This window comes from Dama dama, chromosome 23, assembly GCF_033118175.1.
Source record: "Dama dama isolate Ldn47 chromosome 23, ASM3311817v1, whole genome shotgun sequence".
Lineage (NCBI taxonomy): Eukaryota > Metazoa > Chordata > Mammalia > Artiodactyla > Cervidae > Dama > Dama dama.
In genome coordinates, this window is record NC_083703.1 from 70,267,517 (window position 1) to 70,280,959 (window position 13,443).

Here is a 13,443-nt window from a genome sequence, read left to right on the forward strand (position 1 = left end):
CCTGCCACTTCTCAAGGGAATATTTTTGGGTATAATCTTTTAATCTTTCTGGAAGGCTGGCAAAAACAGGGCCAATGCCTGCTTTTCCATCAGAAACATGCAATCTCTTTCCATCATAATGGTTTCTAAAGAACTTTGTCTTGCTCTCTGGGTTCATTTACAATTTCTGATTTATACCAACTTAGCGTCTTGGCCACGCTTTCCTGCCATTTCTCATTTCATTTCTTATGTTACTTAATATTTGCTGGAGACTTTTAGTGTCTTCTTTTTCACCAACGCTCTATTCTAGAATATTCTCATCACTAATATGTTGCTTTGCTCTACACTTCATTCTCAGATTGTAATAGGACAAACACGAGGTGGATGCAACAAAGCTAGACGTTCTAAAACCTTGTACTCCCACCAGAGGTTTCAGCAGCAAATTATCGGCCTCTGTTTTTTCTGGCCTCCCAGCGCGGTCCCAGTGCACTAGGTTTAGGCCTTAGATGACGTCTGAGATCTTGATTCCAGTGGCACCTACCTGTGAAGTTAGTGATGTATCTTTTCCCCACTCCAGGAGCACCTAGCAAACCCAAAGCGGTCGATTGTATTAACTGACGGTCTGGGGTTGTTACAGAAGCACGCAACAGCGGGGCAGGATCTAAGCTGGGTAGGGAAAGAAATGAAATGGGAGGGGGCCCGATAATGAGAAAAGAGACGGGTCCCGCGACTTAAGTTTCCGAGGAGACAAGGCATGGGTGAAGACAAAAGTGGCCGAATGAGAACAGCGCGTAGAAAAGATGAGGCGATAACTGATTCATCATCCAATCACTGATGAATGATTTATTCAGAAAAGCTTTGAAGCAGCAACTCCAGTGTCTCAGTTCGGCAGCTGCAGTGGCCAAGGTAGGAGATGAACACTGAAAGGTCCTCTAGAGCCAAGTTCAAATATATGCAAATGAGCGCTCTCATTGGCCAGCAGGGACGGCTCGGGGAGTGCTGAGGACGCCAGTCCCGAAGTCCAGACGGCCGTAGCAGCTCTGCCCACAGCTCGAGACGCCCCCTCCCGCAGCCCAGCCCAGACTCCAGAGCAGCTGACCACGCGGGCCACGTGACAAGCCCCAAGCCCGGCGCTAATTGGCTGCCAAATCCTCGCGGCCTCCCTCCGACTGTTTCCCAGAAATATTTTGGAAACTACGTTTCCCAGAGGGTCTTGCGACGCTGATTTCTTTCTGCTTTATTCCTACGGGGCGGGGTGTGAGGTACCGAGCTCGCTCTCTGTCCTTCCGGGGTGGGGGGTGGGTTCGGTAAGCTCTGCCCCGGGAGGGCGAGACCTCCGGGTGTGAAAGAAAATATCCCGCGCTGTGGAGGAGGGGGCAGCGAGCCGCCGCCGGGCCGCCCTCTTTACACAGAGGCCCCTGGGAGGTGCAGTAAATTGAAGTCGAGCCCCTCCAAGTTCAACTTGCGGGAGCTCGAGCCGCCCCGGCCCTCGGGGGTCGCGGGTGCGGTGGAAGTTCTAGAGGGAAGCGGAGGGACCAGGTGGGCCTTCCACACCTGCCCTGCCCCACCTCCCGGCGGCGCCGCGCCCGAGCGTCTATGCCTCTGCCTCCGGGTTATCACCAGCCGGAATGTCCCTTCTACAGTGTAGTCCTGAGAGTTTTCCAAGCTTAGGTTTCGATCAAGCGAATCTTTGAGAGATCTGAGAAGCTGGGGGCGCTATTTCAAAAGAAACATGATGACGGCCCTACATTATTTCCCCAGCTCTTGCTTCTCATCGGACACTTTTAAGTGGTGCAAAGAGTCACGGCGTCCGGAGTGTGGGGGATCTATTTTATGTTGGGACTTGCCGCGGGCACTGACTTTTCGCCCTCAGGGGGCGCCCGCGGGGCTTCTCACTTTCCTCAGCGGATAGCTGCCCCTGTTCTGGGCGACCCTCCTCTGGCCTTCTTGTTTCTGCCTTGGAGGATGTTCCTGCTGCCCAGCTTGCTGGGGTACTGTTCTTATCTTATTGGAAGGGAAAACTGAGGGTGTGGTGGATAAAGGTTGTTGACTTGACCAGACTACACAGCTGAGTTCTGTAGTGTGGTAAGAACTCAGTACGGTTGGAACTAATTCTGATTCTTGTCTCAAACCTGAGAGGAATGGAACCTACATCTTTCTGACCTTAATAGTTGAGGCCAGGGGACTTCCCTGGTGGTCCAGTGGTTAAAACGTCACCTTCTAATGTAGGGGGTGTGGGTTCAATCCCTGGTCTGGGGAGCTGAGATGCCTCACGGCCAAAACAAAACAAGGAGTCCCCCCCCCCCCCCCCCCCCCGCCCCAGGGAAAAAACCCAACCGAAAAAACACCCAAAAATATAAAGCAGAAGCACTATTGTAACAAATTCAATAAAGACTTGAAAAGTGGTTCACATTAAAAAAAAACAAAAAAAAAAAAAACAGTTGAGGGCCGCTAATACTTCCTTCATGCCCCTATTCTGGTACCTTTTACTGGTATAGACTTCTGAAAAGTTTAAGGAGTTGACTTCTTAAGTGCCGTCTATCTCTGGTGGGTCATTTGTACCTCTGCAATATCAGGTATGGCACAGCCAGTGGGGTTCTGCTCCTTCCAGAAACAAGTGACTCATCACTCTCTGCTTATGTCTGTATCTGAAGGGCCTGGAAGAACTGGCAAGATGCAGAAAATCCAGGAGAGGGCTGGTGCTGTCTGGTAGAACTCTCTGTGATGATTAAATTCTTCTATATAGGCCCTGTCTGATAAAATAATGTCTCAAATTCTGCCCAGACAGTAGTTCCAGTTTTCCCGGGTGGGCCTTGACTCTAGGCTGTTTCAAAAACAGTTCAGCCTCAGACCTCAGACCCTTGGGCTAAGTCTTCATGGGGCTCTCCAGATCCTTAGTTGTAACTATGCTATTCCTTTGTCAGCAGCTCGAGCCGTGTGCAAGAACACACATAGGGTACAGACAGATGGAATGTATATGGCATCCAGATATGGCTGATGCTTTGCGATCTTGCCACTTCAGCATCCTGCCCAGAGCAGATGCTGGTCAACATTGTGGATGGATGAACCTATCTTCTCTTCCCCAGGCTGGAGCTCTCTCAGCTACTGCAGTTGGCTTCTAGGATCCCTCGCCATCATCGTGGACTAATGGCCTTTGCCATCCAGTGGAGGTTAATGACACCAGTGTTTCATAAACCATCTCTTCCATCCTGACCCTTTGTGGGTGTGTCAAGGGGCAACTGCAAAACCAGTGAGTAATAATTCCTTGGAAACATGCTGGATCCAGCAATTTGGGGTGAGAATCTGATTTTCTATTTTGAGTCCCTGTGTGCAAAATAAAAGCCCAAATGAGCACCTGCTACATATGATTAAGGGCAGTGTCATTCTGGAGAAAGAGGACTAGATTTGGAGTCATCCTGGAGCTGTCAGTGAAAAGCTATATGACTGGACAAGGTGTTCAGGGTCTCTGGGCCCCAGTTTTCTCCTGAGTAAAATGAAAACATTGTAGACTCTAAGCTTCTTCCTGTGGTTAATGTGAATGCTTAAAAAATGGCTGGTCACGTTTGCGGTCAACTCACATTAAGTACCTTTCAAGTGATCTTCTTCCTGAATCAGGTATTTTTTTCTTGGTTTAGTTTTTCTAACACCTTTCACTTAACCCTTCCAACTTCCAGTGCCTTCCTCATTTGCTACATCTTCGCAATTTTTTGGCTTCTTCATATTCAAGTAAATCGTGTCGGATACCAGCCAGTGAATCACCTGCTCCTTTTACCCTGCCTGGAGTCTCTTTACTCCCCAGCAGTCTCACTTCCCTGACAAAGCACAGAGAATGGCTCTAGTCTCCATCTTCTCCCATCCCGCCTGCCAGTCCTTCGCACTTCCCTGAAAAAACAGGGAGGTTTCTAATCTGACAGTTATCATTCTTGCCACTAGGTGGCACATGTGTGCAAGTAATCAGCCTTTGACACACAACCTTAATTTTATGTATTTATACTCCAATTCAGAAAAGCTTTGAGAGGAATTATAAAAGCACAAAATACACAAAAGAGTAAAATGAAGATTGGACGGGATATAGAATAAGTAGAAGCGATAACTTCAGGGTGACATTAGCTCAAGGAGGTGGATGCCAGCTGAGGTTTATGAGGTTGACTCTGAGCTTCCCCACAGCCAAAGTAAAGAGGGAAACATGTGTGGTAATAAAATCCCGAATTTTACATGAGAAAAATATAGTAGTTATAGAAGAGAAGACACTGACTAAAGTATAGAAGACACCGATTAACTGTGGAACAAACACTTATGACTTAATTGGAGCTGTTTCTGTTGCAGGAAAGGAAACCCCCTTCCAGGTCCCAAGAGTGGGCTCTTGTCTAACACTCGGAAATGAATTGTCCAAGGAGACACATGTAATGACAAAGCAAGAGACTTTATTGGGAAGGGACGCCGGGTGGAGAGCACCAGGTTAAGGGAGCCCAGAACTGCTCTGCCACATGACTCGAAGTTTCAGGTTTTATGGTGACAGGGTTAGTTTTGGGTTGTCTCTGGCCAATCATCTGACTCATGGTCCTTTCTGATGGTGCCTGCACCACTTAGCCAAGATGGATTCCAGTGAGAAGGATTCTGGGAGGTTGGTAGGACATTAGGACTGACAGCTCCTCTCTCCTTTTGCCCTTTCCTGAATTCTTCTGGTTGATGGTAGCTAGTTCCATATTCCTTACGAGGACCTCCTGTTGTATTATGACTCATGCAAGTTGCTACAGTGGTGCCTGGCCAGGGCAGGTGGTTTCGGTCAGTGGTTCCCCTAATGCTTCTGTGATGTCCTTCTTTGCAGGCCTATGGTGTGATGCTGAAGTAGGGTTGAGGACAGGCAGTTAGTTCTCTGGGGTTCAAACACTGGGTTTCCAGGACAGAGTGAATTTATTTCTGTGTGCCTTTGTATTTTTAAACTGTGGAATTTGCATGCACTCCCTCTCCCTCACTGGGATTTGGGTGGAGTTTGGGGAGAGTCAGACCAGCAAGCTAAGTCAGTCCTTAGCTCTGTGAGAAAATTAATGTTATTTTAAGCTGCTAATTTGGGGAGTTAACTGGTTACACAGCAGTAGATAACTAATGCAGAGTTATTTAATGGAAACCCAGGGTGGCATCATGGATCATTTTACATGGGTGGTTCAACTTGGTTTCAGAGACAATGAAAATATTTTAGGAGAAATGAATAGGCTTCAAATCTGATAGACATGGGCACCAATTCAAGCTGTGTTTGTGGAAAGACAGAGGTAGCAGGACTCACATAAAATGTCTACAAAGGAGATTTCCCTGCAAGAGGATGGTAAAGACAAGGGCCTCAACTGTCCTGTTCACTGTGGCACTCTCAGGGCCTAGCACAGGGCCTGGCACATAGTAGGATTTCTACACATCTTTCTTCGATGTATGAATGAATGATGAACTATAACCTTGGGTGAGCCATTCAGTTATCTGGGCAACCATCATTAACTGAGGTTCTACCATGTGCCGAGTATACAATGTTGATTAAGGTCTCTGGGACTTTTGTGTCCTATCCAGGTTACATCCACCTTTCCCCCTCATTGTGCTTTCCCTGTCTTTTTTTTTCCCCCACTTGTTTTTAATTAATTAATTTTATTTTTGGCTGCACAGGGTCTTCATTGCTGTTTGAGGGCTTTTCTCAAGTTGTCGGGCGTGGGGGCGGCTCTCTAATTGTGGTGCACAGGCTTCTCATTGCTGCTTCTCTTTTTGCAGCTCCAGGGCTCTAGAACTCAGATTTAGTAGTAGCGATGCACAGCCATAGTTTGCTCTGCGGCATGTGGAATCTTGCCTGCCCAGGAATCAAACCTGTATCCCCTGCTTTGGCAAGCAGATTCTTAACCACTGGACCTCTGGGGAAGTCCCTCCTCACTATCTTATCGCCTTGAAATTCTTTATTATTTTTGTAGAGACTTGCATGTGCTTTAACTTTTATGCTGAAAACTTTCTCCCCGAAATAGTGTTCCTAGGTCCTTGTGCTATGCTTTGCCAAGCTGCTTCAGTTGTATTTGACTCTTTGCGACCTTATGGCCTGTAGCCCATCAGTCTCCTCTGTCCATAAGATTCTCCAGGTAAAAATACTGGAGTGGGTTGCCATGCCCTCTTCCAGGGGGTTCTCTTCAACCCAGGGATTGAACCCTTGTCTCTTGTCTACTGCATTGGCAAGCAGGTTCTTTACCACTAGCACCACCTGGGACGCCCTCTTAGGTCATTACAAGAAGAATGACCTCTTAGGTTATTTTGGTCACAATTTTTCTGTGAGAACCAGAGTTGCCCAGGGCATTGGGTTTATTTTGTATAATTTTGTCTTAGGGCCTGCCCTATTTCTTCCCCCCCTTTCTTTTTTGTAGAAAAATGACTTGAATTGGCTGATGCTCAGTAGTAACAGTTCAGTCTCCCTAAGATGACCACTATCTAGGGTCTGTTTTGTGCCTTTCACACTGACTTTGGTGCTGACCTTTTTTTTTTTTTTTTTGGCTGTGCTGGGTCTTTGTTGCTGCTTAAGGTCTTTCTTTAGTTTTGGTGAGCCAGGGCTCCTCTCCAGTTGTGGTGCACAGGCTTTTTCATTGTGGTAGCTTCTCTTTTGGTGGAGCACGGGCTCTAGAGCTTGTGGGCTCAGTAGTTGTGATGCACCGGCTTAGTTGCCCCATGGCATGTGGGGTCTTCCTGGACCAGGGATTGAACCTGTGTCCCCCAGTTGTAAGGCGGATCCTTAACCACTGAGCCACCAGGGAAGTCTGTTTGGTGCTGATTTTAACCAGATTGTACTATAATAGAAATTTTCTGGGGGTGGAGAAGATTGAAGCAGAGTAATTTGCTTCAGATTCTTGTCCCACCAATTTGTAAACCCTCCTTTCTCCATAATTAGCTCCTGGCTGCCGCCTATGGGGTCTCACAGGGTCGGACACGACTGAAGACTGAAGCACCTTAGCAGCAGCAGCAGTTCTTCTCTTCCTCCTCCCCCACTTCTTCACCTTTCTCCGCCTATACCAGCATTATCACCACACAGCCATTATTTATTGAGGGTCTACTACATGCTCATCCCCGAGTTATGCAGCTGCTACATGCATTATTTAAATCTATGTGACAGCCTGAAAATTGCCTTGCTAATTTTGTTAGTCCAGGTCCATCAAGAAGCAGACACCAAGCTGGAGTTAACTGTGCAAGGGTTTTCCTGGGAGGAGCACCTGGGTGGGAGCTAGAGAAGGCCAGAAGGGCCATCAGACCCCAAGTGAAGAAGAGAAGGCGGGGCAAGTGTCCCAGACTGCCCTGCAGTTTCAGGAAGATTCAGTCTAACAAAGGTTCGGCAAAGCTGTAGGGCCTTCTTGAGTCAAAGTTAGCCAATAAAGGAGTCCCTTGTCCCAGGACTGGATCTGACTTTGTACGCCACTGAACTCAGCCATAGGTTGGGGCAGCCCCTGGGAAGCATGGCCAATGGATTTCAAAGCACAGGAGCTGGTGTCTTCAGCTCCCTGAAGCAGAAAGAACATTTTTTGTGACAGCCAGTTTTTGTTAATCTTTCTTTTCATATAGCAGAAGCCTGATTTATTTGGGGGTGGCAAAGACCTGATTCTAAATGAAGGGATTTTAGTTCCTAGCCTTCCTTGCAACTAGGTGTGGCTCTGTGACAATATTGCAAGACTCCTGGTCATGCAGCATAAACAGGAATGTTATGAAGATCTGCCAGAAATGCTTCTTAAGGGTATCTGACTTGACTAGCAGGTGCATCCCTTTTTCCCTTCCTTCTTTCAGGGACTATAGACAAAATGGCTGTAGCCTTAGCAGCCATTTTGTGCCAAGAGGCAATATGTTAATAATGACACGGCATACCAGAAGACAGACAGCAAGAGTCTGTGTCCCTGATGATTAGAGACCTCATACCAGTTCTGGATTTCTTAGCTCCAACTTCAACCTGAGAGGAAAATAAACTCATTTTGTATAAGCCATTATTATTTTGTTTGTGTTATAAATAGGTAAATCTAATCTTAATTGGTACAGTTTCTCATCATTACCACAACTCTACCAGGTGGGCCTACTTCTGCCATTTTACAGCCAAGGAAGAGGAATCATAGCATGATTAAGTGTTAGAACCTAATTTAGAGTCCAGGGTGGTGCTTATAATACTTTAAGCTGCAAATAACAGAACAAACGAATTGCATGGGAAACTTGCTAAATACACAGATGGCCACACTCCTCTCCCCTGGAAATCCTCATTTCCATGTTAAGGAATCCATGTTAAGGCCTGAGAATTTGTTTTATCTCAGACAAGCAGTCCAGGGTGTCTTTATCCTTGAGGAAGATTGTGAATCCCAATGTGGATGACGACCAATGATAGGCACCTCGCCTAGGAAGGAGATGTAATTCTTCACATAAGATTTCTGGGCTTCCTTGGTGGTCCAGTGGTTAAAGAATCAGCCAGTCAATGCAGAAGACACGGGTTGGATCCCTGGTCCAGTAAGACTCCACATGCCTCGAGGCAGCTAAGCCTGGGTGCCACAACTACTGAAGCCCACGCATCTTCGAGTCTGTGTTCCAAACCAAGAGAGTAGCCCCCACTTGCTGCAACTAGAGAAAGCCTAAGTGCAGCAATGAAAACCCAGCGCAACCAAAAATAAAAATAAATAAACAAATAAATCTTTTTTTTTTTTTTTAAAGAAGACTTACGTGAGCATGAGAGTCGTGCGGGGGAGCTGGATAGAAGCGCAGATTCTAGGCTCCACTTTCATAGATTTGGAGTCAATAGATCATCTGTGCAACCTGGGGATTTGCATGTTTCAAATGCTCCCAGGTGACACTGATGTCTGTGATTCCCGGAGTCCAGCATGAGGGACCCCAGCTTCATGGTTCGGAGCACTGCCGGGAGAGGGCAGACCTGGGTTTGAATCCTGACGCTGCCATTTACTGGCTGGATGCCCTGTAGCAGGTTGATGAAGCTCTGTGCATCTCAGGTTTCATCATTTTCAAACTGGAGAACATAATAAGGCCTACCTCACCGAGTTGTTGTGAGGATTAAACGAGGTAATTTATGTAAAGCTCTTAGCTCTGCATAAATAAGCTCTCGGTAAATGGTGACTGTTGTTATTATCATACTTCATGCATAGGTCTTGCAAACAGGATGAGCACAGAGTTCTGTCACTATGGATAATTTATACAAATCCCTAGGGAACCATGATTCTGCTGAGGCTGGTATAGGAAGCTGGACTCCCACTTTCTCTCTCTTCTGGCCTTGAGCATGAGTAAACTGCCTGTGCAGAGGCAGAAGTGGAGTGAAGGTCCTCTGAGCCCTGCTCCTAGGTTCCCCCAGAGGCCACGTCCCCACCTTTCCCTTTCCGACCAGTCTGCCAGCCACCGACATGTCTGCACTCAACGGCCCTGTTTTCTCACTTCCCATTCCCTCTGGAATCACTGCAATCTGGATTATGCTGTCACTGCTTTACTGAAGTGACTCTCAGGCAGGTCACCAGTGGCTTCTGGACTGTTACATCCAACAGTTATTTTAATTTATTTATTTGACTGCCCCAGGTCTTCGTTGCAGCACACATGATCTTCAATTTTTGTTGCAGCATGTAGGATCTAGGGCTTCCCTGTGGCTCAGACAATAAAGAGTCTGCCTGCAATGCAGGAGATACGGGTTTGATCCCTGGGTCAGGAAGATCCCCTGGAGGAGGGAATGGCAAGCCACTCCAGTATTCTTGCCTGGAGAATTCCATGGACAGAGGAGCCTAGTGGCTACAGGCCATGGGGTCACAAAAAGTTGGACACGACTGAGTGACGGAGCGCACGTGCATGCACGTGTGCACGTACACACACACACACACACACACACACACACACACACACACACACACACACACACACACACACAGGATCTAGTTCTCTGACCAGGGATTGAACCCAGCTCCCCTGCATTGGGAATGTAGAGTCTTAGCCACTGAACCACCAGGGATGTCCCCTCTGTAAGGTGAGTGCGGAGAAGAAGAGAGCGATCTGGGCATTCAGGCAGAGAAAAGATTTATTATAGGAAGAAAGAAAGAAAGAAAGTGACTGGCTTTAGAGAAAAACCAGTGCCCTCCCTTTACAGCCAACCCTTCTTGCACGCTATCGATGGGATATTGTGCCCTGAAGGGAGGGGGCCTTAGTTCATCTTTAACCCAAAACTGGGGTCTTGTGGTCACATAGTCGAAGGGGTATCATGGTCGGGTGGTCACGTAGTCTTGAGAAATTGACACCAGCAGGGGAAAAACAGGATCTCGCCTTAAGGGAAAAAAAAACAGGATGTCCACTAGGGCAATGTGGCCACTGTGACTTCATCCCTTGTTTGTCATGTCACCACAATGGGCCATATTTTAACTATACACTATGAGCCCCCGGTTATTTTAAAGTCTTCTCCTGCCTTGAACCCCTGCAGCAACTGTCCTAGCTGTCTCCTTATTCCTTCCAGGAACTTGGCTCTCTTGGCTTCCAGGACTCCATGGCTCTTTTCCTTTTTCTAAATCTGTGATCACTTCCTCTAGCCTTTGCTGAAACTCTCCTTGCATCCTTGTCTTACACAGCTTTGTTCTTTGCCCTTTGAATCCTTCATTTGCCTTGAATTCCTTTTCACTCTTCCTTTCCTTCCCCTGACCAGAACCCACCATCACAGGTGAATGATCTGCCTTCTCAGGGAATCCTGAATGTCTTCCTTCATCCTTCCATGAGACAACTTCAATCAGGCCCAAGCAGCGTGCTTCAAAGTCTTCTTCCCTGGTGTTCCTAAGGGGCCTAGCAATGCCCATGAAAACAGGACCTGGGTTTCCTGTCAATCAGGCCCCAGCGGGACCCTGAGACACCCTACACTGTCCCACATTATACAGGTATCAGAGACAGTCACTCCTCAGGGTATGTTTCCCATCCATTCTCTTAGCTCAGATGCTAAGGCCTCATGTCCAGTTTATTGCTCCACTGATAGCCAGGGCCTTTCAGAGGAGTCGGGGCCATTCTTCCTTCTGCCACTGACCTATCTGACTTTGGAGCTCACTTTCTCCTTACCAGTTTTGATTTTCTCCCCAATAAAATGCATGAGTTGGACTAGTCATCTCTGGATTCACCTCTAACCATGGCCACCATCCCAGTCAGCTTTCTCATCCATTGAATGACACTTGACTCAGTGGACATGAATTTGAGCAAACTCTGGACATAGTGAAGGACAGGGAAGCCTGGCCTGCTGCAGTCCATTGGGTTGCAAAGAGTCAGACACAACTTAGCGACTTGAACATCAACAACAAGGCACACAGATATGCTCATAGAGGCATAAAACATTTCTGGAACAAGTCCTAAGAAATGAACAGGGGTTTCCTGTGGGGTATGCATGTGGGATTCTGGGGTGCTGGATATCCAGACTCTTCTTTTGTACATCCAGCCTGCTCTTCAGTGGATCCTACTCTGTATAGTGGCTGGAATCTGTTCTGATGGGTCTGCACCCTTCTTGCAGTTGTAAAATGTTTTGAACGCAATTCCTGTTATATCCTTTTGATGACTGAACTTTAAAAAATAACAACTGTGGGGATGTATCACTTTCATATTTAGGCACTGGAATCAAAGAGATGTTTCCAACTTTGTTTTTCTTTATTTTTTTTTTAAACTGTGTGACTTTCAGAGTCTTAGTTCCACAACCAAGGATCGAACTCAGGCCCTTGGCGGTGAGAGCATGGAGTCCTAACTTCTAGACTGCCAGGGAATTTCCTCATTTCCCTATTTTAAAACAAACTAGTTAGAGAATACTAATGCTTCTAGAACTCTACTGCTGGGTAACAAGCCTCCTTCTTTTCCACGTTGCTTCCCTCTATTCTCTGTGAATGAGTCCGTTCCCTTTGTCCCATGGCTGGCAGCTTGCCTCCTGCAGATCCATTCACCCTGAAGCCTTTTGGATTACAGCCTGGTGATGAAGACGGCCCAGGGGCCACAGGGTTGATTATAGTTGTAATTTACAATTATACAATGATTTTTCACATTGCTCATGAAATTCTGACTTCCTGATTGAGTTGGAGAGTTACAGTGTTCTGATTTGGCTGAAGTAGTATAGGCTGTGCTTACCATAAGAACTTGGCATATGAAACTGAATTCGGAAGTATTGGACAACAAATGTAAATGATTTTCTTCCGTTCCTTTACTCCTACACAGCTACGCATGTATCGTTTGCAGCTCACCCTGTGCGGAAAAGTGAAATGACTTATCCTGATGCCTTTAAATTAAGAATTGTTGTGACATCTAAGTGGCCTCTTTAAACAAGATGCAGACAGACTGTGCTGTTGGAAGCTGCATGAACCTAAGACAGTGTTGCTGGAATCTGGTAGTTTTTGGTTCAAATGCTCTAGGTCCACTCTGTGTGTATGTGTGTTCAACATAAGTAAGTATAGTTCGTTTACAGTGTTGTCTTATGTTCAGGTGTACCACACACTGATTCATATGTGTGTGTGTGTATATATGTATATATAGTCATAAATATGTGTATATATGTATGTATATGGGGAAATCTGAGGTAGTTCAGTGGTAAAATGGTTAAAAATCTGCCCACGATGCAGAAGACATGGGTTCAATCCCTGGGTTGGAAAGATCCCCAGGAGAGAGAAATGGCAACCCACTCCAATATTCTTGCCTGGGAAATCCCATAGACAGAGGAGCCTGAGAGGCTACATAAAATCCATGGGGCCTCACATAGTCAGACACAGCTTAGTGACTAAACAACAACAACAACAACATGTATATATATGTGTATACACACACACATTCTTTTTCAGATTCTTTTTCCTTGTAGGTTATTACAAAATACTAAGTATAGCTCCTTGTGCTATATAATAGGTCCTTGTTGGTTATCTATTTTATATATAACAATAGTGTGTATATGTTAACCCCAACCTCCTAATTTATCCCTTCCCCCACTCCCCATTCCCCTCTGGTAATCATAAGTTTGTTTTCTATATTTGCAGGTCTATTTCTGTTTTGTAAATAAATTCATTTTTTTCCAAGATTCCATATAAGAATCTTGTGGGGCATTCTCCTACATGACCCCATTATATGAATTGGTCTCTGTTTGACTTACTTCACTTAGTATGATAATCTCTAGGTTCATTCATGTTGCCGCAAATGGTATCATTTCATTCCTTTTCATGGCTGAGTATTATTCCACTGTATATATGGACCACGTCTTCTTTATCCATTCATCTGTTGATAGACATTTAGGTTGCTTCCACATCTTGGTTATTGTAAATAGTGTTGCAATGAACATTGGGGTGCATGTATGTTTTCAAATTATAGTTTAGTTTTCTCTGGCTATATGCCCAGGAGTAGAGTTGCAGGATCATATGATGACTCTGCTTTTAGTTTTTTAAGGGACCTCTCTGCTATTCTCCATAGTGGCTATACCAATTTACATTTCCACCAATAGTGTAG

At 46.0% G+C, this 13,443-nt stretch overlaps 1 long non-coding RNA gene across 2 annotated transcripts in view; it reads left to right on the forward strand.

The window, feature by feature from the left end:
• Positions 1 to 855: 855 nt before the first annotated feature.
• Positions 856 to 13,443, forward strand: part of LOC133044472 (uncharacterized) — a 92,044-nt gene continuing 79,456 nt past the window's right edge. Inside the window, exons 1-2 of one of the 2 annotated variants that reach the window (XR_009689943.1) lie at positions 856 to 1,970; positions 3,066 to 3,229. This is a non-coding gene — a long non-coding RNA (uncharacterized LOC133044472). The remainder of the gene's footprint in view (positions 1,971 to 3,065; positions 3,230 to 13,443) is intronic. The other variant, XR_009689942.1, reaches the window with a different exon arrangement.